This window comes from Panulirus ornatus, chromosome 19, assembly GCF_036320965.1.
Source record: "Panulirus ornatus isolate Po-2019 chromosome 19, ASM3632096v1, whole genome shotgun sequence".
Lineage (NCBI taxonomy): Eukaryota > Metazoa > Arthropoda > Malacostraca > Decapoda > Palinuridae > Panulirus > Panulirus ornatus.
In genome coordinates, this window is record NC_092242.1 from 70,081,020 (window position 1) to 70,108,519 (window position 27,500).

A 27,500-nucleotide genomic window follows, 5' to 3' on the forward strand; every position below is an offset into this window, starting at 1 on the left:
AGCAGCACAGAGAAAAGAAAAAAACAAACAGACGCGCAGAACATAGAAGATAAAGAAGACACAGACTGCAAATACGTTCAAGATTTGGAAAACAACACAAATATAGAACATGCTACGTAGGTTACCAGGGAATCTCAGAGTCATATGAGAAGCTCCAGTCAATCATCGACATATGAAATGAACATATCCCGTAACTTAGCATAGTTACCTTCCTAACTAAAATCTCTTAGCCTAGCTTAACTGCTTTCCTAACTAAATCACTTAGCCTAGCTTAACAACCCTTCTGACAGCCCAGTTTAACTACCTTCCTAACTAAAATCTCTTAGCCTAGCTTAGCTGCTTTCCTGACTAAATCACTTAGCTTAACAAACCTTCTAACAGCCCAGTTTAACTACCTTCCTAACTAAATCTCTTAGCTTAGCTGCTTTCCTAACTAAATCACTTAGCCTAGCTTAACAACCCTTCTGACAGCCCAGTTTAACTACCTTCCTAACTAAATCTCTTAGCTTAGCTTAGCTGCTTTCCTAACTAAATCACTTAGCCTAGCTTAACAACCCTTCTGACAGCCCAGTTTAACTACCTTCCTAACTAGATCTCTTAGCTTAGCTCCTTTCCTAACTAAATCTCTTAGCCTAGCTTAGCAACCTTTCTAACAGCCCAGCTTATCTACCTTCCGAACTAAATTTCTTAGCCTAGCTTAGCTGCTTTCGTAACTGAATCTCTCAGACTGGCTTAGCTCCTTCCCTTACTAAACCATTAAGATTATCATCAGTTGTACCATCTAACCTTTCTCCATCCGGTTCATTCTTATTACTCTCCAAACCGCCCAGTTTAGAGGTAAAAACTTTGAGTTCATGGTGACTTGCTTCAGAAGACATATGTACCTGCATAACAAGAAGTGGAAGGGTGAAATGTACTTCTCTGAGCCGCCAAAAAGGCCCCTCAGTCGGGCGCCCCCACTCCCTCGACAGGAGACTTGGTAGAGTAGTTGAATATCTTGGCAGACGTAAGAGGAAGATTCCTTCTTTTGATCGAAAAGTACCTAAAGTAAAAGTACAACCTTTTTAAAGCGGTTGAGGTGAATGAAACTAACTCGTTCATTTTAAAGTGGAAACACCAGACTCACAAACAACACCGGCGAGAATCCTAATTTCACTTCACCCTTGATAAACCCACCTTCGCTAAACCCCCGATAAACCTAACTCCACTTCTCTCTGGAAAAACTCTTTTACACTTCACCCTGGTCGAACTTATATTCACAACACCCTCAACGCGACTAGCCTCTGGCTTGATCCATTAAACGTGCATGCACCCTAATTTCCTTGCACCTTGCCCCCACTTGGCTGATGCCGCGGATGGTACATGAATAAGAGCAGTTTAATACTGGAGACGAGACTGTTATATACGACTTAGCACCGATTAATACATGTTAAAGGAGAGAGAGAGAGAGAGAGAATACAACGAATGTACAGATTACACATGTACATCTGGAAGTTTGAAAAAGGATAAGCATGAAACTGTACTTCCTTTCCATAGAAGCCTCAACCTTGGAGGAAGCTCGAATCATCCATCGACAGACTAACATCTTTTAAGCTAGCTTAGCGACTTTCCTTTCTAAACCAGCAAACAGCGTTAGTGTACACACACACACACACACACACACACACACACACACACACACACACACACACACACACACACACACACACAAACACACTCAATTTTAAAGTAGTCGACATGACAAGGGAAAAAGCATGCCTTAGGGACAGAAACATGTTCCTTTGGTAGCCATCTTGGAAGAGAGGAAGAATAAAGGATAGAATATTCGAAAGAGAATCAAGAAACTGATTTAAGCTCCATAGACGTTTGTCGACGTAACTCTCAAAATGGGAAAAATGGAAGACAAGGGAAGGGAGAGGATAAAAGGAAGCATCACAGCGTTCAATCCGTGTGTGGTTTTCCCTCACAGAAAGTATGCGAAGCAGGAGCTAACCGCGCACAGCGAGTTCAGGCCTCAGTGGCCAGGGGATGTGGTATAAGAATAAGGCTTCATAAATGCATATCATCATACTATTCGCATACTTCAACAAACCTACACCGTACATACATCGTTGCAGTCCATAACTCACTAGTGTTTCCTTACTACATTTCCAATCCAATCCCATCTTTATCCCCTCCTGATCATCCATTTACAAAAGATAATCCTAACTTCACCCTTGGCAAACGCATATTCAGTTCGCCCTCAATAAGTTCATATTTTGATTCACCTTAGACAAACGCATCTTCACTTCAACCTCGACAAACGCATCTTCACTTCTCCCTTAACGCGCGTATCATCTCTACACCCTCGACACCACTCATTGGCCTAAAGACCAAGGTTTAGGGCGTTAATTGTTAGAAAGAATTCAAAGGAAGACACTGAATTAAAACATCTGCAGAAAGAAATATAATGGTCAAAAAACAATATATATGAGCAACCCTTGTAAACTCACCAGTAGCTTTTGACGCATAGTAACGACAGTGTGATGTTAATAACTCACTGATGTCCATAATGAAGGAATACAAGCAACAAAAGACGAGTGAGGCTTCTTTCAAGAATCTTTGAAGGGTAAAAAAATAAACAGATTAATGTGGAGAACACACAAAAAACGAGAGTTGGAATAGGTTTGATAATGTTAAAGTAAATGCCATTAAACTTTCCAACTACGGGAGGTGGAAAAAGGCAGTCGTAGAATTTATGCTGGATACTTCTGATTTACTTTTGAAACTATTAATGATGTTACTTTCAGCAACTGCTTTTGGTAAGTCATTCCACATGTTAATAGTTCTGTTGAAGGAAACTACTTTGCACCATTCGAAGTAACACACTTGCCTTTGAGTTTTTATCCATTACTGCCAAGAGATTAGCCTGATCTAGTCTTAAATATCTCGTTTGATCAAGGTAGTCGAGGTTTTTGAGTACTCGGAACACGTGCATTAGATTACCTCTTAAAGTTGTCTTATCTAACCTAAATAAGTTAAGGCTGTCTAGAGACAGAAGGGTCTCATAGGATTCGTTTTTTCGACAGACGTCTTGATAGCTCGCTGCTGCACTTTCGATTTTTCTCATTCACGTGTACTCTATCAGTCGCAGTTGTCTGTCTCAGTCACACGTCCCCTGATAGTCCCTCAGGGACTTAAAGTACTTTTTTGTAATAAACATGTCAAGGCCACTTGGCATCAGCTTCTGCAGGTGTGTGTTCCACAAGGAGCCAAGCTTCTCGCTCTCCCTTTTACTACTACAGGTCAAAGGTCACTGATCACCTCTGCTTGAGGTCATGGTGAGATTCGTGAGTGATATATGTTGTGAGTGCTTTTATTGTTTTACTTTTTATTCTTTATTTCTTCTTTATTTCTTATTTATTCATTTATTTTGAGTGGAGCAAATAATGGTACGCTTATATCAATTTTTTTTTTTTAACTTCGAAGCAAAAATACCGGTTTCGTTTCCTCCTGTTTTCATAGTCGCATTCTCCTTCCGTGGGAGATACGAGGGAAGCATTCTTTCAACCTCCATCCCCGTGAAAAAATAAGTAAATCATACGATTTTATCATGCTTTTGTTCTGCAAAACATGTGCAAAAAAAAACATGAATCAGAGGGTGTGGATGAACCCAATTTTTCACTGACTTTGGCTGAAGGTCGATTGGTGGTGGTTTATTCAATGTCATTTATGTTTTAGATCCAATTTACAGAGTACAGTTATACAATTGAGCTTACAGTAATACCCATGTAAATACATTGGTTTATTTAGTGATTTTTATTTAGCTATTTCCACGATAATTATTATTCTTTAATTCTTCTTCTTCTTCTTCTTCTTCTTCTTCTTCTTCTTCTTCTTCTTCTTCTTCTTCTTAATTTCTTTACACGCTACAGACTTTACAAATGAAATAATGACTCCAGTAATAACATACTTTTATACTTACAGGTGAGGTGAACACAGCAGCTTAATACAACACCAGCAAATCTCCCACAGACGTTGAGGTGAGACAAAGATAATCCCTTGGGGTGTTGTGGGAGGCAGTAGATAATGTGCAGCAGAGAAGTGTTGTGCTTCTGAGCATGTGTGCGTGATTATCCACACTCATGGGGCCCCATTTCTTGAGCTTTACCATCAGCGTGTGTGTGTGTGTGTGTGTGTGTGTGTGTGTGTGTGTGTGTGTGTGTGTGTGTGTGTGTGTGTGTGATGTGTGTGTGTGTGTGTGTGTGTGTGTGTGTGTGTGGAAATATGTGCGTGTGTGTGTGTGAGTGTGTGTTTCAATCTAGATTTGTGATATGATTTGTGATCTTTTATTGTCTTTACCATCATCTTTGTTTCCTTACATACATGTGCGTTGTTGGGCTTTCCTTGTTGCGAAGTTTTCGCCTAGACTTTTTGTTACATTTTTATGTAACAACGTATATCTGTATTTTTTATTTGTGTTGTATCTTTCATATTTTATTTATTGGATTACGTGTACATTGGTAGGCGTGTGAAAGAGAGACTTTAGGATGTTAATGTGCTGAGAGGTGCAACTGGAGGGATGTCTGATCATTATCTTGTGGAGTCGAAGGTGAAGATTTGTAGAGGTTTTCAGAAAAGAAGAGAGAATGTTGGGGTGAAGAGAGTGGTGAGAGTAAGTGAGCGTGGGAAGGAGACTTGTGTGAGGAAGTACCAGGAGAGACTGAGTATAGAATGGAAAAAGGTGAGAATAAAAGACGTAAGGGGAGTGGGGGAGGAATGGAATGTATTTAGAGAAGCATTCTGTTGTGGATGAGAGAGCTTGAGAAGTGAGTCAGTTGTTGTTCGCTGATGATACAGCGCTGGTGCAGAAGCTGGTGACTGAGTTTGGTAAAGTGTGTGAAAGAAGAAAGCTGAGAGTAAATGTGAATAAGAGTAAGGTTATCAGGTACAGTAGGGTTGAGGGACAAGTCAATTGGGAGGTAAGTTTGAAAGGAGAAAAAGTGGAGGAAGTGAAGTGTTTTAGATATGTGGGAGTGGATTTAGCAGCGGATGGAACCATGGAAGCGGAAGTGAATCATGGGGTGGAGAGGGGGCGAAAGCTCTGGGAGCGTTGAAAAATGTGTGGAAGTCGACAACGTTATCTTGGAAAGCAAAAATGGGTATGTTTGAAGGAATAGGGTGGATATGCTGGAAATGAGATGTTTGAGGACAATATGCGGTGTGAGGTGGTTTGATCGAGTTAATAATGAAAGGGTAAGAGAGATGTGTAGTTGAGAGAGTAGAAGAGGGTGTTTTGAAATGGTTTGGTCACATGGAGAGGATAAGTGAGGAAAGATTGACATAGAGGATATATGTGTCAGAGGTGGAGGGAACGAGGAGAAAAGGGAAACCAAATTGGAGGTGGAAAGATGGAGTGAAAAGCATTTTCAGTGATCGGGGCCTGATCATGCAGGAGGGTGAAAGGCGTGCAAGGAATAGAGTGAATTGGAACGATGTGGTATATCGGGGTCGACGTGCTGTCAATGGATTGAACCAGGGTATGTGAAGCGTCTGGGGTAAACCATGGAAAGTTTTGTGGGGCCTGGATGTGGAAAGGGAGCTGTGGTTTCGGTGCATTGCACATGACAGCTAGAGACTGAGTGTGAACGAATGTGGCCTTTGTTGTCTTTTCCTAGCGCTACGTCGCGCACATGCGGGGGGAGGGGGTTTTCATTTCTTGTGTGGCGGGGTGGCAACGGGAATGAATAAGGGCAGACAGTATGAATTTTGTACATGTGTTTATATGTATATGTCTGTCTGTGTGTATATATATATATATATATATATATATATATATATATATATATATATATATATATATACGTATATATATATATATATATATATATATATATATATATATATATATATATATATATATATATATATATATATAATAGGTACAGTAGGGTTGAGGGTCAAGTCAATTGGGAGGTGAGTTTGAATGGAGAAAAACTGGAGGAAGTGAAGTGTTTTAGATATCTGGGAGTGGATCTGGCAGCGGATGGAACCATGGAAGCGGAAGTGGATCATAGGGTGGGGGAGGGGGCGAAAATCCTGGGGGCCTTGAAAAATGTGTGGAAGTCGAGAACATTATCTCGGAAAGCAAAAATGGGTATGTTTGAAGGAATAGTGGTTCCAACAATGTTGTATGGTTGCGAGGCGTGGGCTATGGATAGAGTTGTGCGCAGGAGGATGGATGTGCTGGAAATGAGATGTTTGAGGACAATGTGTGGTGTGAGGTGGTTTGATCGAGTGAGTAACGTAAGGGTAAGAGAGATGTGTGGAAATAAAAAGAGCGTGGTTGAGAGAGCAGAAGAGGGTGTTTTGAAGTGGTTTGGGCACATGGAGAGGATGAGTGAGGAAAGATTGACCAAGAGGATATATGTGTCGGAGGTGGAGGGAACAAGGAGAAGAGGGAGACTAAATTGGAGGTGGAAAGATGGAGTGAAAAAGATTTTGTGTGATCGGGGCCTGAACATGCAGGAGGGTGAAAGGAGGGCAAGGAATAGAGTGAATTGGAGCGATGTGGTATACCGGGGTTGACGTGCTGTCAGTGGATTGAATCAGGGCATGTGAAGCGTCTGGGGTAAACCATGGAAAGCTGTGTAGGTATGTATATTTGCGTGTGTGGACGTATGTATATACATGTGTATGGGGGTGGGTTGGGCCATTTCTTTCGTCTGCTTCCTTGCGCTACCTCGCAAACGCGGGAGACAGCGACAAAGTATAATAAAAAAAAAAAAAAATATATATATATATATATATATATATATATATATATATATATATATATATATATATATATACGTTGAGATGTATAGGTATGTATATGTGCATGTTTGGACGTGTATGTATATACATGTGTATATGGGTGGGTTGGGCCATTCTTTCGTCTGTTTCCTTGCGCTACCTCGCTAACGCGGGAGACAGCGACAAAGTATGATAGATGTGAATATATATATATATATATATATATATATATATATATATATATATATATATATATATATATCCCTGTAACTAGTATCTTGTTTATCATTCGAAATCGTTTTTGTACATATCTCACAGGAAAACGGGTCGTCATTTGCTCATGGCTTCACCATTTTAAACTTTCGTTACCTTTCCTTGTAATTAGTACGGAATGTGTCAGGCAAACATGGCACATTGATCCCGGCCTGGTCATTCAACACGTCCTCTTGTTTCCACCTCCAGTCTGTGCCAATTCTCGCGTTTGAGTTGGCTATAGGATAGTTAGACCCTAACGGTGTCCCCGTGCCCTCGGTCCTTATCTTTGGATTAGGAGCAGCCTCCATGCTGCTTTCCCTGGATACCATCTCGTAATCTCAGGTCTCGAAGTGTATGTGTTCCAGTGACATCAAAGTAGATCACTTTCTTGACCGTCTTCACGGTTGTCTCGTTGGGCGAGAAGAGTCAGCACCCGATAGAAGTTGAAATATGATTTATTCCTTTAGTTATGTACGTTTAGGACTCTCCCCCCCCCCCCCCCCCTCTCTCTCCTCCTCCTCTCTCCTCTTCTCTCTCTCTCTCTCTCTCTCTCTCTCTCTCTCTCTCTCTCTCTCTCTCTCTCTCTTTCTCTCTCTCTATGGAAATTGAGTAGAGTGTGTAAGTATAATTATATAGATATGTAGGTATTTATGTGAATATGATTACCGTTTTGTAGTTAAGGTATTCTGATATTTGCCAGGAGACAGTTTGTCTCATTAACTATTCTGATATGGGAATCTGGGCAGGAGGTCCTTTTCACACACAGTCCTGAAGATTATTTCCTCATAGATAGTAATTGACGCCGTCATTGTTTTCGTCTCATCCTCCTTACTTTTCAGTTGTTTGTACAGTAGTAGGCAGGTGATGTGTGTTTGTAAATTCATTTTTCTTACCTACGAGAAATGAGCAAGCACTCAGTGTCCCGTCCCTGTGAACACATACATTGGTCCTGCCCTGTTTGACAAATATTCAGATTTCTTACACACTACATTGTCATTTAATTATTACAATTGCCAGTAGTCTGTGCTCATTTCCTAAACATGTTTTATCTCATCCCTCCTTACTGTTTCCTCGTTTCCACCTTTGATCTTCTCGACCTGCTTGATGAATATTTCATAATCCATATACTAGAAAGCTATTTTGATATTTGCCAGCAGACAGTTTATCTCTTAACTATTCTCCCAATATAAGACTGGCTACAGGTTAGGGACTATGTCGACTGCAAAGTCCTTATCACATGCAGATTCCTGAAGCTTATTTCCTGCTAGATGATAATCATATTGAGGCCTTCTTCCCATCTTTATTGATTTACATTTGCTCGGGCGTGTTAGTGTGTGTTGGTAGATTAGTGTGACCCGTGATGTGGCTCAGAAAGCAAGGGAAAACGGTAAGGCTGATCACACCAGTTCAAGCATAATTCATTGTGACAATATCCAACGCTGTGAAGTTATGCATTAACTCCTCGAGCACGACTGTTTGACCATTGACCCCGACGGTATGACCCTTGAGCAAGACGATGCGAGCTTTCAGCACGTACATTACGACCCTTGTGTCAAAGTCATGTCAAGCCCAAGGCATCATATCCGAAGTTCGTACCGTCGTGCTCAAGGGTCGTACCCTTGTGTTCAAGGTTCGTTCCCTCGTACTCGAGGTTTGTACCCTCGTGCTCAACGGTCGTACCGTCTTTCTCAAGGGTCGTTCCCATATACTCAGTGGTCTAATAATATATATTCTGTATATGAATTACAGAAAATCACTACTCAATAGCCCTTGCGTGTTTACTTCGGGGAGCGCGCAACAACACGCCTAATCAAAACGACTTCATCAGATGAAATCAGAACCCCTAAGACAGAGGAGAGATTGGCCCCAGCCATGTACTCAGGCCATTGTGATGCATAACACAGAAAAATTTAACCGTTCAGGCATCATAGTAGATTGGTACATATGAGTGATTATACAAGGTAGTATAACACGAATTAAAAGGTGTATCTATAGCGGCACATGAGATACGAAACAGAAATGGTTAGCCTTTAGAGATCAAACGAACAGGAACGATTACTCTCTTCCATTTAGAGTAGTAAACGTTCTCAAAACGAGGAGGAAGAAATGGGGAGCAGTTTCACATACATTATTACAAAAAACGAAACATTGTAGGTATGACCTTTCTTTTTTTCCTGAGCGTGACTCTGTTCTCCTGGAATGCTCAGAAAGGAAAAGTCATGTCACAAGAGCGACGTGGGCGGTATGAGGCGTCCATACAAAGTATAAGACCTTGACGACGACGGGAAGTGGCTGTGGTGGAGGACACTTCTCGTGGTGGTGGTGGTGTGAAGGGGTTCCGGCTGCCTGGGTCCACACACACACACTGCCCTGCCCGGGCACCAGCATCTCCTAGGACTTGCCCGAGCCCGAGGTTCTTTGACGAAGGTTGTCAGCAACAAGTTAGGTGTGATCAATCATCCAGTGACTTGCGTCACGTGCGGCGTTTCAGGTATGGTTAAGGGGCACTCTAAGACCCATCCCTCGCAAGCAACACCCCAGCGATGGATGAGGATCATCCAAAGACGCATCCGTCACAAGCAACATCCATAGCGATGGTTGCTGAGCAACCCCCAAGACCTCTGCGTCATAAGCAACACTCCTAGAGATGGTTACGATCCTTCCCTTGGGATCCAAGTGTTTTCTTTTATTATTGGATAATTAAAAATGGAAAGAGGAAGAGGTTTGATAGGGCAGTTAAAAAAGGAGAAACAGAATATAATTAATGTACAGTTTTATGCGTATGTGCGACTGCAGTGTGTGTATGGTGTGCTGGATACGTATTTTTATTGTCAGTCATATACGCTTGTTCATTGGTCTAGAAATGAAACTTCCTAAGCCAGACGACGCGGTGCGTACATTGCATTTATCAGTGGATGACTAGAGCATCTCCTATGACTTTCAGGCTCTGTGCACGCTGAGCGCTGCCTACCCGCCATTTGCCAGAGAACTAGTGTGTCGTGTCCCACATGGCAGGAGGGTGTGGATATGATACCGGACGAGAGAAAGTAACGCCCCCACTCCGTGGCCAGCATGGTACGCAGTAGCCCGGCTCAGCCCAGCCTTCCACTGGTCACTGATATTATCCTTAGCCCACTGTGGGGGCGAGAAGCTGTTGTTGGTGGGCGTTCAGCGAATCTGCTTTATCTCGTTTCGGTTCACATCCGCCCACTGTCCCCAGCATCTCTCCAACAGTACCGATGTCTGAAGGCGGGTGTTCCTGACGAGAGGGACGGAGAGGGAGGAGTTTAGGAGGAAGGCAGTGTGGTGTTGGTTGGGGAGGGAAGGTGAGCAAGGTAGAACAGGTGCCGGTGCTGGGTGCAGATGGGCTCTACAGGGAGGCGCTTGTGTTAACGTCCCACCTCATGGCTGTGCGTACTCTCGGGGCTGAAGCTTTAGAATAGTATCTTTATGATAATCTTCGACTCAGGGAGCATGGGAAATTAAATTTTCCTTTATTCCTTCAAGTGTGTTCTCTAGAAACAGATAAGGTGTTCGTGATAAAAGCTCGGGGACGAACAAGTGTCCCTGTGATTGACGTACTTTACAGTGACCCCTTTCAATTCAAAACTAAAGGAAATGCAAAATGGGCAGACAGTATGATTATTATGACGAGCAACAGTCTTGTTAAGGCTACTACAAAAGCAGTAAGCCAGCCCTGAAAGTACACAAGCTCTGATGCAGTTTGATGTGGCATCGTTACCAAGGGGCTTGGACATAGGGCGTTTACGTAAAGAACAGCAAGTGTTCCGGTGAACTGGTGGGAACGAGCTGTGGTACGGTAGTAGGTGGAGTAGTGGTACCTGACAGTGCACATGCACTCTGCACGCTACACACACACTTCCTTCCCTCCCACACACACACACACACACACACACACACTCAGACACCGAGCGACCACTAAATTGCGTCTCTCGTTGCGAAGACATCCCAAACGGTCCTCTAGCCAGCCATCTCACTGGTATGGATGGAGCTGTGGGTGATTTCGGAACCTAGAAAGTAAGTGATGATGGAAGACGTATATTAGAATGTGATGGAACTCGTGGTTTAATTCTTATTAAGTGCTATGCTTAACGAGAGATAGAAACAGCTAGCAAAATGCATGTCACTAGGTGGAGTATCCTTTTAAAGAGGTGATAAAGGTTACATAATAGTAAGTCAGAAATATAAGACGTTTGTTCTTAATGTGGGGCATATAGTGGGTGTCGACTAACCAGCACAGGCTACACTTTAATAATATCGGTAATGAGAGTGAAGTTGCACCCGCAGTATGTGAAACAAGAAAATACGACAGAAGCTAAAGAACGGGAGATAAGAGAACCGGTGTTAAGTGAACACTGGAGGGATAGTTCGAAGCCATTGAGTGAAATTCAAAGCATTGATTAGAGATAGTGTGGAGGAGTTCGAAGCTGGAGTTATGTTCGAAGCATTGATAAGAAAAGACGGTATGGTGAAGATAGATAGAGGGGAGTTTGAAGCATTAATAAGAAAACACTTTACGGGGAAGTTCGAAGATGGAGAGAAGTTTGAAGCATTATTAAGAAAGAGACGGTATGAGGAAGTTTGAGGCTGGAGGGGAGTTCGGAGCATTAATAAGACAGGGAATAGATGTGGTGTGAGATTCACTAAGCTTAAGAAGAATGAAAGCAGCACGTACGTTTGTTTTTTTTCGATGAGGAAATGGGATGTAAGTGAAATACAGATGTAATAATGAATATTAATGCAGGAGAAGTGATTTAACAGATCATATAAGTAATGAAAAATAATTGAATAGGAACAGAACGTCTTATAGTTCCTCGCTCGCTTTGCTCGTTCATCCATCCATGGCTTCTCCACTTCGGACATACACCCACGCACCAGTCACTGACGGTCCAGTGTTGCCAACTCATCGGTCATTTCTTGTGAACCGTGTGGTTAGAGGTCTTTCCTGTGATGTCACCATATCCCACCTAGCGAAAAAAAGAAATTCCTTTATAATTTTTGACATTGTTTAGCGCAGAATACATGCCACATTTATACTAAATGTGATTATAGATATATTTTTTGCCGGTAAGTAGTCGTGTTAATTCTTTGGATCGAACTGTACACGTGATTACGTCCATGACGTTAGAATTTTTGAATTTTGATAAGAAACAGGTACTGAACGACTCCAGATATGAGGATTCCTTCTTGATGAGCAGCAGCCGGTGCTAGTTAGTTGAACTACAACGATCCCTGTGTGTAAACTGTCGTAACGTAAACGCTGGGAATATTCCCCTGAGATTTACAAGATATTGGTTAAAAGCAATTAGGAAAGATAATCTAAAGTGTAATTTACGTTTTTCACACGTGAACTGAACGTCCAATCTGTGTGATTTATGCAGGTTCATTGGCAGAAATCATATAAATTACAGGGCCCATACTTTCGCCCGCGTCAGTGGTGGAGTTACATAGATACACAGAGCGCAACAGACCCCATGGTCCAAGCGAGGAGGTCTGTCTTTAACATTACTGAAACAGATGTGGTCTTATTAAAAACATAAGGATTGCAAAATAAAGGCTCTTATCAGTGAGAGTTCATTCCCTGCAGACATGAACGAAGAGATTCCTGTTAGGCTCGGCATTTGATTTTTTTTTTCTTCACTGTATTGAATTAGTATCTCGAGCTTTCGGTCGCGAGAATGGTAATAGAGCACGGCTCAGGAATACGGAAGTAGCTTCCCTCAGTCCATGGGTACGTGGACAAGGTCGATCGACGAAAGAGAGCGCTGGGTTGCACTGTCCTCCATGTGTGGATGGGACGGCTAATTGATATTTCGCTCGTGTCAATCTAGTGGCCATAACGTAGCACAAGACCTCCATCACCCCAGAAGTGAATTATGTCAGAGGTTCGCCTCGAGGAACCTAGGAACACTCTCACTGTAGGTCAGGTATCCGCCAACTCGGGATCCTTGACCTTGTTCGCTTGTGTAAGTTGTTTAACTGATCTCTGCACGGAAAATTTAAGTCTATCATCTTTTGCTCGCCACAGCAATCATTCTCCAGACCACTTGATGGGACCAGGTACTCCAAGTCAAGCCCTGTAGTAGTGTCAGAAATACACATGCTCAGAGCTACCACCCAGTTTTCCCAATCGGGCGTTTAAGCGTTGAGTGATAAAGGAATGAGTATTCGGGGATTTATTTGATCAGAGTAGAGGATAAATTTTCCGTCGAAAAAAAAAGTTTAAAGATGAAAACTGTGACCATCAAGGCCAAGGTCTTCTCATCGCCCACATAACTCAACTTTCTTTAGTTAGCGAGTTAAGCTAGAGGCCTATTCCGTTTTCAAAATATTAAATTATCCACATGTCAGAAGCAAGAAAATTTGGGATGAATTACAGAGAGAGAGAGAGAGAGAGAGAGAGAGAGAGAGAGAGAGAGAGAGAGAGAGAGAGAGAAGTAGTCCTATCTCTAAATAAAAGGATTTGTCACGCGTCATTCAGTATAGAAATAAGTTATACTTTTTGCAGAAGTCCACTGAGCGATGCGTCATCGCTCCAGAAGTGCAACATGGTCACGGGAAAGAACATCCTTAAAAGCGTCTGCACCTGTTTAACCGTGGCAGAGGCCTTCATACCCAGGATGTCACTCACTTTACCCTTTGTGATCTCTGCAACCCCTTTGCGCTACCGCTCACAGGATGAGAATGGGATGAGCAATAAATTTGCCGGGGTTACTGGCGCAAATCATTTCTTAACGTTAGATCTTATTCCCCCGCTACTTGCTTTGAACCCGAAAAGATATGGTCGTTTAAATCATGAACATCCCGAAGGTGTTGAGGTACTCATGACCCGCGTTAAGATGAAATTTGATGACCCTTTTGGTGTAAGCTTTAAAGCGCTGTATTAGACTCAGAGGGAAATCTCACGAACTGGAAAAAGTTAGTCTCTTTGGTAAATGCTATTATCGTATGACCCTCTGTTGTCAGATGAACTCAGTTGTATGCTGTTGTCTCATAGAGGGTAGTGAAGTAACGAACCTCAGTAGAGGAGTAGAGAGTAAGATCAGTTCTAGGGTTGGCTACTCAGTCTTCGCCTCAGCACAGTAATCCACAGAAAATTGAACTGCACCGTTGTTTTTATCTTTTTGGGTAAGACGGGCGAGGAACAGTTCTAAACCTTCCGTTCCAGTATATCTTGTATTTACCCGTCGATTCGGTTGCATCTGGAATACTCCAATTCTAACCGTGCGTTAAGGCCAACCTTAATGAAACTCGACTTGTTCCAACTCAACATTAAGAAGGGTCGAAAAAAGTCAGAGACGGGTTTTCGCGCCTGGATCGTCTGTTTCACGTCTCAGTTGACCTTTAACCCCAGTGCCTTGAGGTGACCATTTAATTTGATTCGTTGGAGGAAGCTTGCCTTTACTACGGTTGGCTGATGCCTTCCAAGTCCAGGTTATCCTCACTGGCCACGCTCGCTCCCTCGGACCACCCCCCGCCTCGAGTTACGGGCTGGCTTCAGTTCTCCCGTTCACATTCCCTCACGCCCAGAATCACTCGCTACCTCCCACATCTCCTTGTGGTACAGTTTAGACATTTTAAGTGATATCTCGCATGGCTGGTAGGCAGACGCCTATATCAGCTATCTCCTCTCTCATTTCTCTTGTTTTCATTATTTTTACTAATACGTAGCAGTCTGTTTTAACAGTTGCTGTAGGACTGTATCAGGTTCTTCGTTATTATTTCACTGTATGAGAACATTCTTTTACTTATTCCTCTCGATACTTTCCCTAATGCTGGTAGATTTTCGACTTTCGCGTTCTTTCTTTTTTATCTCTGTGTCATGTCTACTACTTCTTTCCGACCAGATCAGCCTTCACTCGCCTTTGTCCAGGATCTAACTCCTGTTCGTTCCAGGCTAGATAGCACCTGCAGCCAACTGCTGCACATGCTTCACAGGACTTCAGGATCACCCTCTTTGTTCTTAGAGCCGTTTTCCTCCACTCATGGATAATTGAGGCGTTTGTTATGATTAATATCTTCGTTGTCTGCAGATAATACAGGCGAGTAGCTGCGTGTTTGTTCATCTATCAAGGATTGAGGAATAGTTAACGACTTAATATCTAGATCCAAGATCATTAAGGAGGAACTTGTATTAAGTGACAGTGATCAGGTATGAATAAAAGATCAAGTTACACTACGTTACCTGAAGAAAAGGGTGTGGCATAGAACTTTAGCCTGTAAAGCCAAAGGTCACTCCGCAGAAATTCAGCATGTTTACCACCCGTGTTGAAGGCATCACCCCTTGCGCGGCTCGCTACAGGCCTGCCAACTGGTACTCCGCCTCAACAATTCAAACGTAAATTCCTTTAAATTTCTATGTTGATTGCTACTACATAACCATTCATGACTGATAAACAGTTGAAATCATATCCTTTTTATAATTCGCAGGTGTGTAGAGCGCTGAGAATGCGTAAAAGTTTTAAGATTAATTTATGGCCCAAGTTCTGGGCGAGAGTAGACTAGTTCCGCGGCCGCCACCCTTGGGGCAAGGGACGCCTTGACCAGGCGCGGCAAGGTTGGTACCACGGACGATCCTCCTCGCGTTTATGTTGACATTTACAAAATGTTACTTTTTGTCTTAACATTCTTCTGCTTTGTATGATTTGCTCTGATTAATTTATTGGTATGAATATTTGGTTTCATAGAGCTTTGGTGAAGTATGCTGTAAACGAACGGTATAAGGTAATGTGTTATCTTTTTTTTTCATTGTTATGATTCTCAGCACTTGGTTTTCAGCTACGCAGCCCTTAGACGTTGCCGACTTCACATACACACACACACACACACACACACATATATATATATATATATATATATATATATATATATATATATATATATATATATATTCTTTTTCTTTCAAACTATTCGCCATTTCCCGCATTAGCGAGGTAGCGTTAAGAACAGAGGACTGGGCCTTTGAGGGAATATCCTCACCTGGCCCAATTCTCTGTTCCTGCGAGGTAGCGCAAGGAAACTGACGAAAGAAATGGCCCAACCCACCCCCATACACATGTATATACATACACGTCCACACACGCAAATATACATACCCATACATCTCAATGAACACACATATATATATATACACACACAGACACATACATATATACACATGCACACAATTCCCACTGTCTGCCTTTATTCATTCCCATCGCTACCTCGCCACACATGGAATAACATCCCCCTCCCCCCTCATGTGTGCGAGGTAGCGCTAGGAAAAGACAACAGAGGCCCCATTCGTTCACACTCAGTCTCTAGCTGCCATGCAATAATGCCCGAAACCACAGCTCCCTTTCCACATCCAGGCCCCACACAACTTTCCATGGTTTACCCCAGACGCTTCACATGCCCTGATTCAATCCATTGACAGCACGTCGACCCCGGTATACCACATCGATCCAATTCACTCTATTCTTTCCCGCCTTTCACCCTCCTGCATGTTCAGGCCCCGATCACTCAAAATCTTTTTCACTCCATCTTTCCACCTCCAATTTGGTCTCCCACTTCTCGTTCCCTCCACCTCCGACACATATATCCTTTTTGTAAATCTTTCGTCACTCATTCTCTCCATGTGCCTAAACCATTTCAAAACACCCTCTTCTGCTCTCTCAACCTCGCTCTTTTTATTTCCACACATCTCTCTTACCCTCACATTACTTACTCGATCAAACCACCTCACACCACATATTGTCCTCAAACATCTCATTTCCAGCACATCCACCCTCCTGCGCACAACTCTATCCATAATTATGAATGAAAGTGAACACAGAGACTCAGAACGTAATTGAAAGTACAATGAGAAAATCAAGAATTGATATATTGCTCGTGTTAATTTTTAGTTTATGAAGGGTACATCAGGGTACACTAGTGATCGTTCAGTATCTACCGTGAAGGTCGGGTGTAGAGGAGAAACTTGTTTGTTAGAACGCTGTCACCAGCAGCTACCCAGGGTTGCAATGACTACCAGTTCCCCTCTGTCGCTCGACCAGACAGTTGCCAACTCAAAATTTCGAATGGCGCTACATTCACTCCCGAAAAGCGCTAAACTTACTGATATGACAGCGTAAACATGTTCGAATTATTTCTGCTCTTTAACATGCCAGATTACTAATAACAGGTATTAACACTAAACTGCATTAACACTAAAAGACTCAACATTTTTCCAGATTTAGTCATTCCCATTCTGCAATATCTTTGTCCTCGGTGTCCTGGGGTTGTGTTGGTCTATGTGAGGGTCTTCGTTACGGTTGCGATGACTCTTATGTTTTCAGCGACCTAACGTTTTTCATTATATCCTTAGGATATTTAGTCATAAAATCAGTTTCAATTTCTTCTCAATCCATACTTGATAGCTAATGTTCCATTCAAGCTATTGATACTCAGTCTATTTCGAAGCTTTGACTTCACGATGTTCATATAACTAAAGATATGCTCTACATCAGCGTCGAGTGAGGCAATGTCAGCACACTCAAAGCCAACTCAGAGAGGTCAGTGAAGGGATTTTCTCCTGTATGAGGCTATCTCAGCCTAGAGTGCTAGCTAGTGTGCCAGTGTTCTGTTCCCACGATGCATGATGAAGCTTCCTCCCCTGAAACTCAATGCGTTTGAGAATTTCAGTATACCAGGCTTTATGGGTTACAGGCATTCACTTGCACCCAATGATGATATTGACTGTAACACTCGGACGTTGTCTGGCAAACGTTGACGAAGCTGTTTCACCAACTCCAGCACAAACTGTTAGCATCTTCCTCAAATATCCTCTTCATCAGGAAACTTACATTGTGCCATCTTTTCAAACCGTACCCCAAGTACAGATGTGGGTCTAAGTAGTTCTCAGCTGAATCTCTTTCCTTTAATTTTCTGCCTGGTATGAAGGACCTTAGAACTTATAGAATCAATAGCTGAATAAGGTCACTTAGCGGTTTGGATGGCTCCTTTACCTCCGCTTCAAATTTCACATTTACACGCTGAACTTTTCCAAGAATATGCTTCAGGAATATCAGGAAGGCATAGTTTTTCTTGTCACAAAACATGTCATGGAAGATCTGTGTTGTGTAACACCTTTCATAATTTCTTGCTATTTCAAAGTGAATCTTGATATTGCTGCAGTATTCTAACAATTGCTGATTGAGTTGGCCGTCGAGTCTGGTTTAGCTGTATGAATATCAGTGGAGCTTGACCATCTTTGATGAAAGAAAAGATCTTGTACCTTGCTTGGCGAACGGTAGAGTGGGAGAACCAATCATAGGTCTTTCTGTTCATAGAATCCAGGTACCTAGGGAGACACTCTGCTGCAGCATGAGACACAGCTAGCTGCAGAGAATGAAGCACAAACTTGATCAGTGTCAGATGAGGAACTTCTAACTTGAGTTTAGCATACACCTGTCATCACACAAGCACTGTCGGTGCCTATTGCAACGAAGTTTTGTATTTCCAACCCATTATTTTTCAGTGACTTCTTAATGGCATCACATAACCCATTACCATTACAGTCAGTCAGGTCAACAAGGTCCAAGAAAGTCACTACAATCTTCTTTTCAGAACAGAATCGGATAGCGATCCCAATAGTTTCTTTAATGTCATTACTTTCATCAGTTAAGAGGCTAAACTTCTGATTGTCTATATCGCTTTTCAAATCACTGTTAAAATGCGGGCTATCACATTGCACACAACTGCACTACACTTAGACCTTTTTAACTTGAAATTGTTGCATCTTTTACTGTCTGCAAATCGTGCTTTGCACATCTCACTGAGATGACCAACAACACGTAATGAATAGCTGAGATGATCAACAACACGTAATGAACAGTGTTCTGCAACGAATAACGATAAATTTCCTTGTCTCCCGTGCATCATCACTCAATTATTCACACGGAATTGTGGTGTGTCTTTGAGTACTGAATGCCTCTTCAGCTTTCTTGTGTTTAGCTGTTTGGCTGTGTCTTTCAATGTTACTAAGTCTGGAAGACAATGGACAGTTGCAGTACCTGTAAAGACATTTTGTGTCATCCCATTGTACTTTTCCTAACCACTTTCTATATGTGGGGTCTTTCAACCACTCTCCTCTAAATTGTTAAGTATATTTATTACTCATTGTTGTGTTCGTTAAATGTAATGGCCTGCACACACACAACCAGCAATGTTACTGTCCTTCATGGCCCACGGATAGATCTGTCACTAAGAGAGTCCGACTAAACCTGAACTGAACGGGGACTTTAGGAGGGAAAGCCCGAGAAATACACCTGAACTGAACCTGTTCAAATTTTTTTTTAACATGTTCATTTCACTGAAAATGAATTACGTGCAACATTTGTATTGTTTTCCTTGTCATCATAATACGTTTCGATTGAACTTCCTAAATCACAGTAACATTTTGATTAATGTTTGATTATCTTCATATATTGAAATAACACCAAGTTTGGCGCTAAATACAGAAAAGGCGCCAACTGTCGGAGTCGACCTCAGGCTCCTCGCCTTCTCGTTTTCTGTTCGTCTTAGGGAAGTATTGTAGTTATGTTAGTATTCCTCTAACTTTCGATTTTTCCGTGTAGTCTTCCTTTATTTTTTTCATTACCAATAACCTCTGCTTACTTCTCTCTAGTTGCTTTTGCTTGTTTTACAAATTTTCCTTTCAATCGTCTATTCACCTTTCTCACGAACATGAAGTTAATCTTTCGATTTGAAATTATGCAAGAGGACAGTTAAGAGACCAATATCAGCAGTGAATCAACTAAGACCTGGTCCTTTGAGGAACTGCAGAAGAAATGCATCATATGGACAGCTTCCGACCAGAAGCAGGTGAGAAGGTTTTAGCGAAGGTAAACAAAATTTTCAGTATACCTATACTTTCGCGTTGTGATTGGCTGAGAGCTACAAGAGTAATAAACAGGCTCTTATAGAAGCAACAACATGAAGCAGTGGATGATGAACGATAGATGAAGAAAAACGTGAAAAGGTGGATCAGAAAATTATGAAATAGGGGACCATTTTAATAAACAGGAAACGTAAAGATTCATTTAAGTAGATTGACAGAAGGAACAGTACATGAGACATGAAATATCCTAGGCTGATGGGTAATTAGGATCATGTGAATTTATTTTCCGTCTATAAGACCTAAATGCACGAGAGGCGGAGAGGAATATGATGGAAAAAATAAACACACTACAGCTTGGTCGCTCAGTTGTGTTTGTCTGTAGTAAGTATAGTGAGCAGCGTTCCACAGCATAATCATTCATCACCTGATGTGGTTCTTAATCGGTAGGTTGACATGTCGACACAAGACAGAGGGATGATATGCGAGACAAAGGGAGTCTGGGTAGCTAATTTTGACGAAATATTAGTGAAAATGATTAGTTGGTCCTTTTGTAAAACAAACATCTTGATCATTTTTCAGTGTAGATAATTTATTTCTCATAACTTGAGATTGTAAGTTATGGAGATTTTTGTCACACTCGGGGACATAACTGACAATAAATAGATGTAAATTGAATATTCAAATTACAGTTGCAGCTCAAAAGAACCTTGTGAGGAAGTGTTTCATGAAATTTATTAGCCGACCTGCCTGCTCCCACCTTATCTGTGTTAATGGGGTTTCTTTTTTAGTTCTGTCTGCCTGAGCGAGACTGTGTCCGTGCTCACTCGAGTTAATAGAGGTATGATCAGATTTGTTTGCTGATGACAATATAAGAATTCCTGAAGCTGCCATGGTTAGGGAATCCTCTCTGTGACATTTACAGTCTAGTTGTTGACATGATTGTGATCAACCACCTAACTGAAGTGGGGTGTGTCTTTCTCGTTCTTGTGCCAGACAGACAGACCGTCACAGCAGCAGTAGATACCAAGGAAAAAAAACAGTCCTGCATACATTCAGTATGGCTCAGTAAGCGCCGTTCGCCCTCTACCAAGGGTGACGAGAACTACTGTATAATGCACATAAAAACTTGATGCCGTCATATAGGTGCGAGGAAGACAAAGGTTGAAGGTATGGGATAGACAGGTTTATGTAGTCTTTTGTTGAACGTAGGATCAACAACAATTTATGTCTTTCGTCTTCGGTTTTTATATGAATTTTTGCCGTAAGTGGGGTTTTGACTTTTCCTTTTTTAGTATTTTGCTGTTGATCAAGTCTACAGCTCGTAATTTCCACGCCATCATCACATGAACCTCACGTCTTTATCACATGATCGCCTTACCCTCATCACAGGAGCATCATGTCCTCATCACACGATCCCAACACCACATGATCACCACGCCCTCGTCACATGATCCCACGTCTTCATCACATGGTCCCCACGTCATTTTCACATGATCATCACGTCCCTATCACATGAGCCCCATGTCCTCATTACATCTCCACTTCCTCACCACTTGATCCCCACGTCTCCATTTATCTCTATCATCATGAGATCATCAGAGCCATGTCAACAGGACCATGTAATATAAGTAATCGTCACGTTCTCATCACGTTATCTGGACCATATCACCACCAGCTCATGTCTGTAAGTTGATCCCATCATCATCATCATCATGCCACCAGGACCAACTTCGTCTGTTCATGACTACTGAACTATCATCACGTCATCGTCAGAACTAACTTCATCACGTGATCCCCGAGCCATCATTAGAACCGACCTCATCACGTGATCCCGGGCCATCGTTAAGGCCAACCTCATCTCGTGATCCCCAAGACCCTCATCCATCACCATCAGTGTCGATCGCCATCACATAATCTGATGGCACCATCACACCCGGGGCAGCAGTTTACTACACAAACAATCAGAGCCTCACTCGAGTCAAGGGGCGGGAGAGAGGAGAACATACAGCCACATTGTTTATTTCATCAGCTTTCCTTTGATTGTTTTGACTCCAATCGAGTTATTGAAGAATTCTCTATATGATATCGGAAGCCTGAGCGATCCTTTTATATATATATATATATATATATATATATATATATATATATATATATATATATATATATATATATATATATGTATATATATATATGTGGAAGGTATTAAGGTATTAAGAATATATGGTGTGGGAGGCAAGTTGTTAGAAGCAGTGAAAAGTTTTTATCGAGGATGTAAGGCATGTGTACGTGTAGGAAGAGAGGAAAGTGATTGGTTCTCAGTGAATGTAGGTTTGCGGCAGGGGTGTGTGATGTCTCCATGGTTGTTTAATTTGTTTATGGATGGGGTTGTTAGGGAGGTGAATGCAAGAGTTTTGGAAAGAGGGGCAAGTATGAAGTCTGTTGGGGATGAGAGAGCTTGGGAAGTGAGTCAGTTGTTGTTCGCTGATGATACAGCGCTGGTGGCTGATTCATGTGAGAAACTGCAGAAGCTGGTGACTGAGTTTGGTAAAGTGTGTGAAAGAAGAAAGTTAAGAGTAAACGTGAATAAGAGCAAGGTTATTAGGTACAGTAGGGTTGAGGGTCAATTCAATTGGGAGGTGAGTTTGAATGGAGAAAAACTGGAGGAAGTGAAGTGTTTTAGATATCTGGGAGTGGATCTGGCAGCGGATGGAACCATGGAAGCGGAAGTGGATCATAGGGTGGGGGAGGGGGCGAAAATTCTGGGAGCCTTGAAGAATGTGTGGAAGTCGAGAACATTATCTCGGAAAGCAAAAATGGGTATGTTTGAAGGAATAGTGGTTCCAACAATGTTGTATGGTTGCGAGGCGTGGACTATGGATAGAGTTGTGCGCAGGAGGATGGATGTGCTGGAAATGAGATGTTTGACGATAATGTGTGGTGTGAGGTGGTTTGATCGAGTAAGTAACGTAAGGGTAAGAGAGATGTGTGGAAATAAAAAGAGCGTGGTTGAGAGAGCAGAAGAGGGTGTTTTGAAATGGTTTGGTCACATGGAGAGAATGAGTGAGGAAAGATTGACCAAGAGGATATATGTGTCGGAGGTGGAGGGAACGAGGAGAAGAGGGAGACCAAATTGGAGGTGGAAAGATGGAGTGAAAAAGATTTTGTGTGATCGGGGCCTGAACATGCAGGAGGGTGAAAGGAGGGCAAAGAATAGAGTGAATTGGAGCGATGTGGTATACCGGGGTTGACGTGCTGTCAGTGGATTGAATCAAGGCATGTGTATGGGGGTGGGTTGGGCCATTTCTTTCGTCTGTTTCCTTGCGCTACCTCGCAAACGCGGGAGACAGCGACAAAGCAAAAAAAAAAAAGAAAATATATATATATATATATATATATATATATATATATATATATATATATATATATATATATATATATATATATATTTATATATATATATATATATATATATATATATATATATATATATATATATATATATATATATATATATATATATATATATTCATTCCTATGAGTCCACGGGGAAAATGAAACACGAAAAGTTCCCAAGTGCACTTTCGTCTAATAATCACATCATCAGGGGAGACACAAGAGAGAAATATAACAGTCTCTTCGATGTATATCAACTGACTGTTATATTTCTCTCTTGTGTCTCCCCTGATGATGTGATTATTACACGAAAGTGCACTTGGGAACTTTTCGTGTTTCATTTTCCCCGTGGACTCATAGGAAAATCTTGATCACGCGCAAAATTGTGATCCTTTCCAATATATATATATATATATATATATATATATATATATATATATATATATATATATATATATATATATATATATTTTTTTTTTTTTTTTTTTTTTTTTTTTTTTTATACTTTGTCGCTGTCTCCCGCGTTTGCGAGGTAGCGCAAGGAAACAGACGAAAGAAATGGCCCAACCCCCCCCCCCCATACACATGTACATACACACGTCCACACACGCAAATATACATACCTACACAGCTTTCCATGGTTTACCCCAGACGCTTCACATGCCTTGCTTCAATCCACTGACAGCACGTCAACCCCTGTATACCACATGACTCCAATTCACTCTATTTCTTGCCCTCCTTTCACCCTCCTGCATGTTCAGGCCCCGATCACACAAAATCTTTTTCACTCCATCTTTCCACCTCCAATTTGGTCTCCCTCTTCTCCTCGTTCCCTCCACCTCCGACACATATATCCTCTTGGTCAATCTCTCCTCACTCATTCTCTCCATGTGCCCAAACCATTTCAAAACACCCTCTTCTGCTCTCTCAACCACGCTCTTTTTATTTCCACACATCTCTCTTACCCTTACGTTACTTACTCGATCAAACCACCTCACACCACATATTGTCCTCAAACATCTCATTTCCAGCACATCCATCCTCCTGCGCACATCTCTATCCATAGCCCACGCCTCGCAACCATACAGCATTGTTGGAACCACTATTCCCTCAAACATACCCATTTTTGCTTTCCGAGATAATGTTCTCGACTTCCACACATTTTTCAAGGCTCCCAAAATTTTCGCCCCCTCCCCCACCCTATGATCCACTTCCGCTTCCATGGTTCCATCCGCTGACAGATCCACTCCCAGATATCTAAAACACTTCACTTCCTCCAGTTTTTCTCCATTCAAACTCACCTCCCAATTGACTTGACCCTCACCCCTACTGTACCTAATAACCTTGCTCTTATTCACATTTACTCTCAACTTTCTTCTTCCACACACTTTACCAAACTCAGTCACCAGCTTCTGCAGTTTCTCACATGAATCAGCCACCAGCGCTGTATCATCAGCGAACAACAATTGACTCACTTCCCAAGCTCTCTCATCCCCAACAGACTTCATACTTGCCCCTCTTTCCAGGACTCTTGCATTTACCTCCCTTACAACCCCATCCATAAACAAATTAAACAACCATGGAGACATCACACACCCCTGCCGCAAACCTACATTCACTGAGAACCAATCACTTTCCTCTCTTCCTACACGTACACATGCCTTACATCCTCGATAAAAACTTTTCACTGCTTCTAACAACTTGCCTCCCACGCCATATATTCTTAATACCTTCCACAGAGCATCTCTATCAACTCTATCATATGCCTTCTCCAGATCCATAAATGCTACATACAAATCCATTTGCTTTTCTAAGTATTTCTCACATACATTCTTCAAAGCAAACACCTGATCCACACATCCTCTACCACTTCTGAAACCGCACTGCTCTTCCCCAATCTGATGCTCTGTACATGCCTTCACCCTCTCAATCAATACCCTCCCATATAATTTACCAGGAATACTCAACAAACTTATACCTCTGTAATTTGAGCACTCACTCTTATCCCCTTTGCCTTTGTACAATATATATATATATATATATATATATATATATATATATATATATATTCTTTTTCTTTTTTTCTTTCAAACTATTCGCCATTTCCCACGTTAGTGAGGTAGCGTTAAGAACAGAGGACTGGGCCTTTGAGGGAATATCCTCACCTGGCCCCCTTCTCTGTTCCTTCTTTTGGAAAATTAAAAAAAAAAAAAAAAAAAAAAAAAAAACGAGAGGGGAGGATTTCCAGCCCCCCGCTCCCTCCCCTTTTAGTCGCCTTCTACGACACGCAGGGAATGCGCGGGAAGTATTCTCTCTCCCCTAACCCCAGGGATAATTCATATATATATATATATATATATATATATATATATATATATATATATATATATATATATATATATATATATATATGTACATAATTCATACTTGCCGCCTTTATTCATTCTCGTCGCCACCCAGCCACACATGAAATGACACCCCCACTCCCCCCGGAGGCGCTCAAGGTAGCGCTAGGAAAAGACAACAAAGGCCCAAATTCTTTCAAACTTAGTCTCTAGCTGTCTTGTATAATGCACCGAAACCACAGCTCCCTTTCCGCATCCAGGCCCCACAAAACTTTCCATGGTTTACCCCAGGCTCTTCACATGCCCTGGTTCAATCATTTGACAGCCCGTCGACTCCGGTATTCCACATCGTTCCAATTCACTCTGTTCCTCGCACGCCTTACACCCTCCTGCATGTTCAGGCCCCGATCGCCCAAAATCTTTTTCACTCCATCCTTCCACCTCCAATTTGGTCTCCCACTTCTCGTTCCCTCCACCTCTGACACATATATCCTCTTGGTCAATCTTTCCTCACTCATCCTCTCCATGTGACCAAACCATTTCAATACGTATCCCCGTTGGGCACCATCCTTTCCATGTTGTAGTATCCAGATATTTCCAGCACTAATTTTAGTCTTTGTATCTCTACAGGTGAAGCAGTGAAGGGATACCTTAAATTCTTGTGAATGTAAGTATAACAACACACTTTTAAGCTATAAAATGTGTGTCATGCATTGCTGTAATACTCTACATTGTGTCGTGTCTTTGATGAACTATCAGATAAAAGTAATGATTCAAATTTAGGCGAAAGATTTATTTTGTACTCTGGAGTATATTTCAAGTTTCTTGAGGTCTGGGTTAGTAAGTCATACTTGTCTGCTTTAACATTACCTTCATCTTCACAATACACTTATTTTTCATTGAGCCAGGTTCCAAGGCCGACCGTCTAACCTAAAATTGATCATTTCCGTTCACTTATTCATTAGATTTTTATGTTCACCCCATTTACACCCACCTTGGGGGATGATGGACATCTCTTTTTGCTGCTACATCCACAGTCTAACACATCTCTGTTAATTATCTTACCACGAGAGTAGTGAAAATGTATACAATATACCATCAACAGCGTCTGGACAGTGTACCTGCCCCTTGCCCTCTACCCACATGTAGAATTCTTTTCTCCAAACTAAACAGTTTCTCTCGCTTATGTTATTAGTATTATTATTATTAGTAGTAGTAGTAGTAGATATTATTACAGTCATCACTATCATTGGTGTCAGTTTCGATTTTGTTATTATTATTATTGTTATTATTATTATTATTGTTATTATTATTATTATTATTATTATTATTATTATTATTATTATTATTATTGTCATTATTGCTATTATATAGTACATGACACTGTGCTGATAGATGACAACAGATGTAAGTCGAATATCACAATTTTTGGTCACGTTAAAAGAACATACTGTTGCTGATGCACAGAAGAATTGAATGTTAAAGTATACAGACAAAATGGTTTGTTTCAGTTCTCTATTGAATGGTAATGTTACACGTGGGATGGCTGGCCTCTTATATGATATATTCTATCCCTTATTTGGGAAGCAGAGACTGCTTAAACAGCTTTGTGAGCGTTCTTGTCCTGAACAGAGTAAGTAGAGGTGACTGTGGACAACATAGCTTCAACTTTCCTACGAGACTTTTTAAACAAGCCTAGACATCATTAGCTCTAGTTCAGCATGCTAAGGCTTTGAAGGATTTATTCTGGTCCCAAAGTATAACACCTCCATGAATTCGACCGTACGTACACGTCTTTTGGGCTATCATCATCCTTGGGTTGCCGTACAGGAGATGCATTGTACCAATTACCT

At 41.6% G+C, this 27,500-nt stretch overlaps 1 protein-coding gene across 18 annotated transcripts in view; it reads left to right on the forward strand.

Moving 5' to 3' along the window:
- LOC139755660 (FMRFamide receptor-like) overlaps nt 1–27,500 on the forward strand; it is a 786,605-nt gene that overhangs the window by 608,635 nt on the left and 150,470 nt on the right. For 9 of the 18 annotated variants that reach the window (XM_071674303.1, XM_071674296.1, XM_071674293.1 and 6 more), the window contains 2 exons: nt 3,967–4,022; nt 26,278–26,314. The exons of 3 other annotated variants lie outside the window; for them this stretch is intronic. The gene's annotated coding sequence lies outside the window, so the exon portion shown is untranslated. The remainder of the gene's footprint in view (nt 1–3,966; nt 4,023–26,277; nt 26,315–27,500) is intronic. 6 more of the 18 variants (XM_071674299.1, XM_071674298.1, XM_071674302.1 and 3 more) reach the window with 2 other exon arrangements.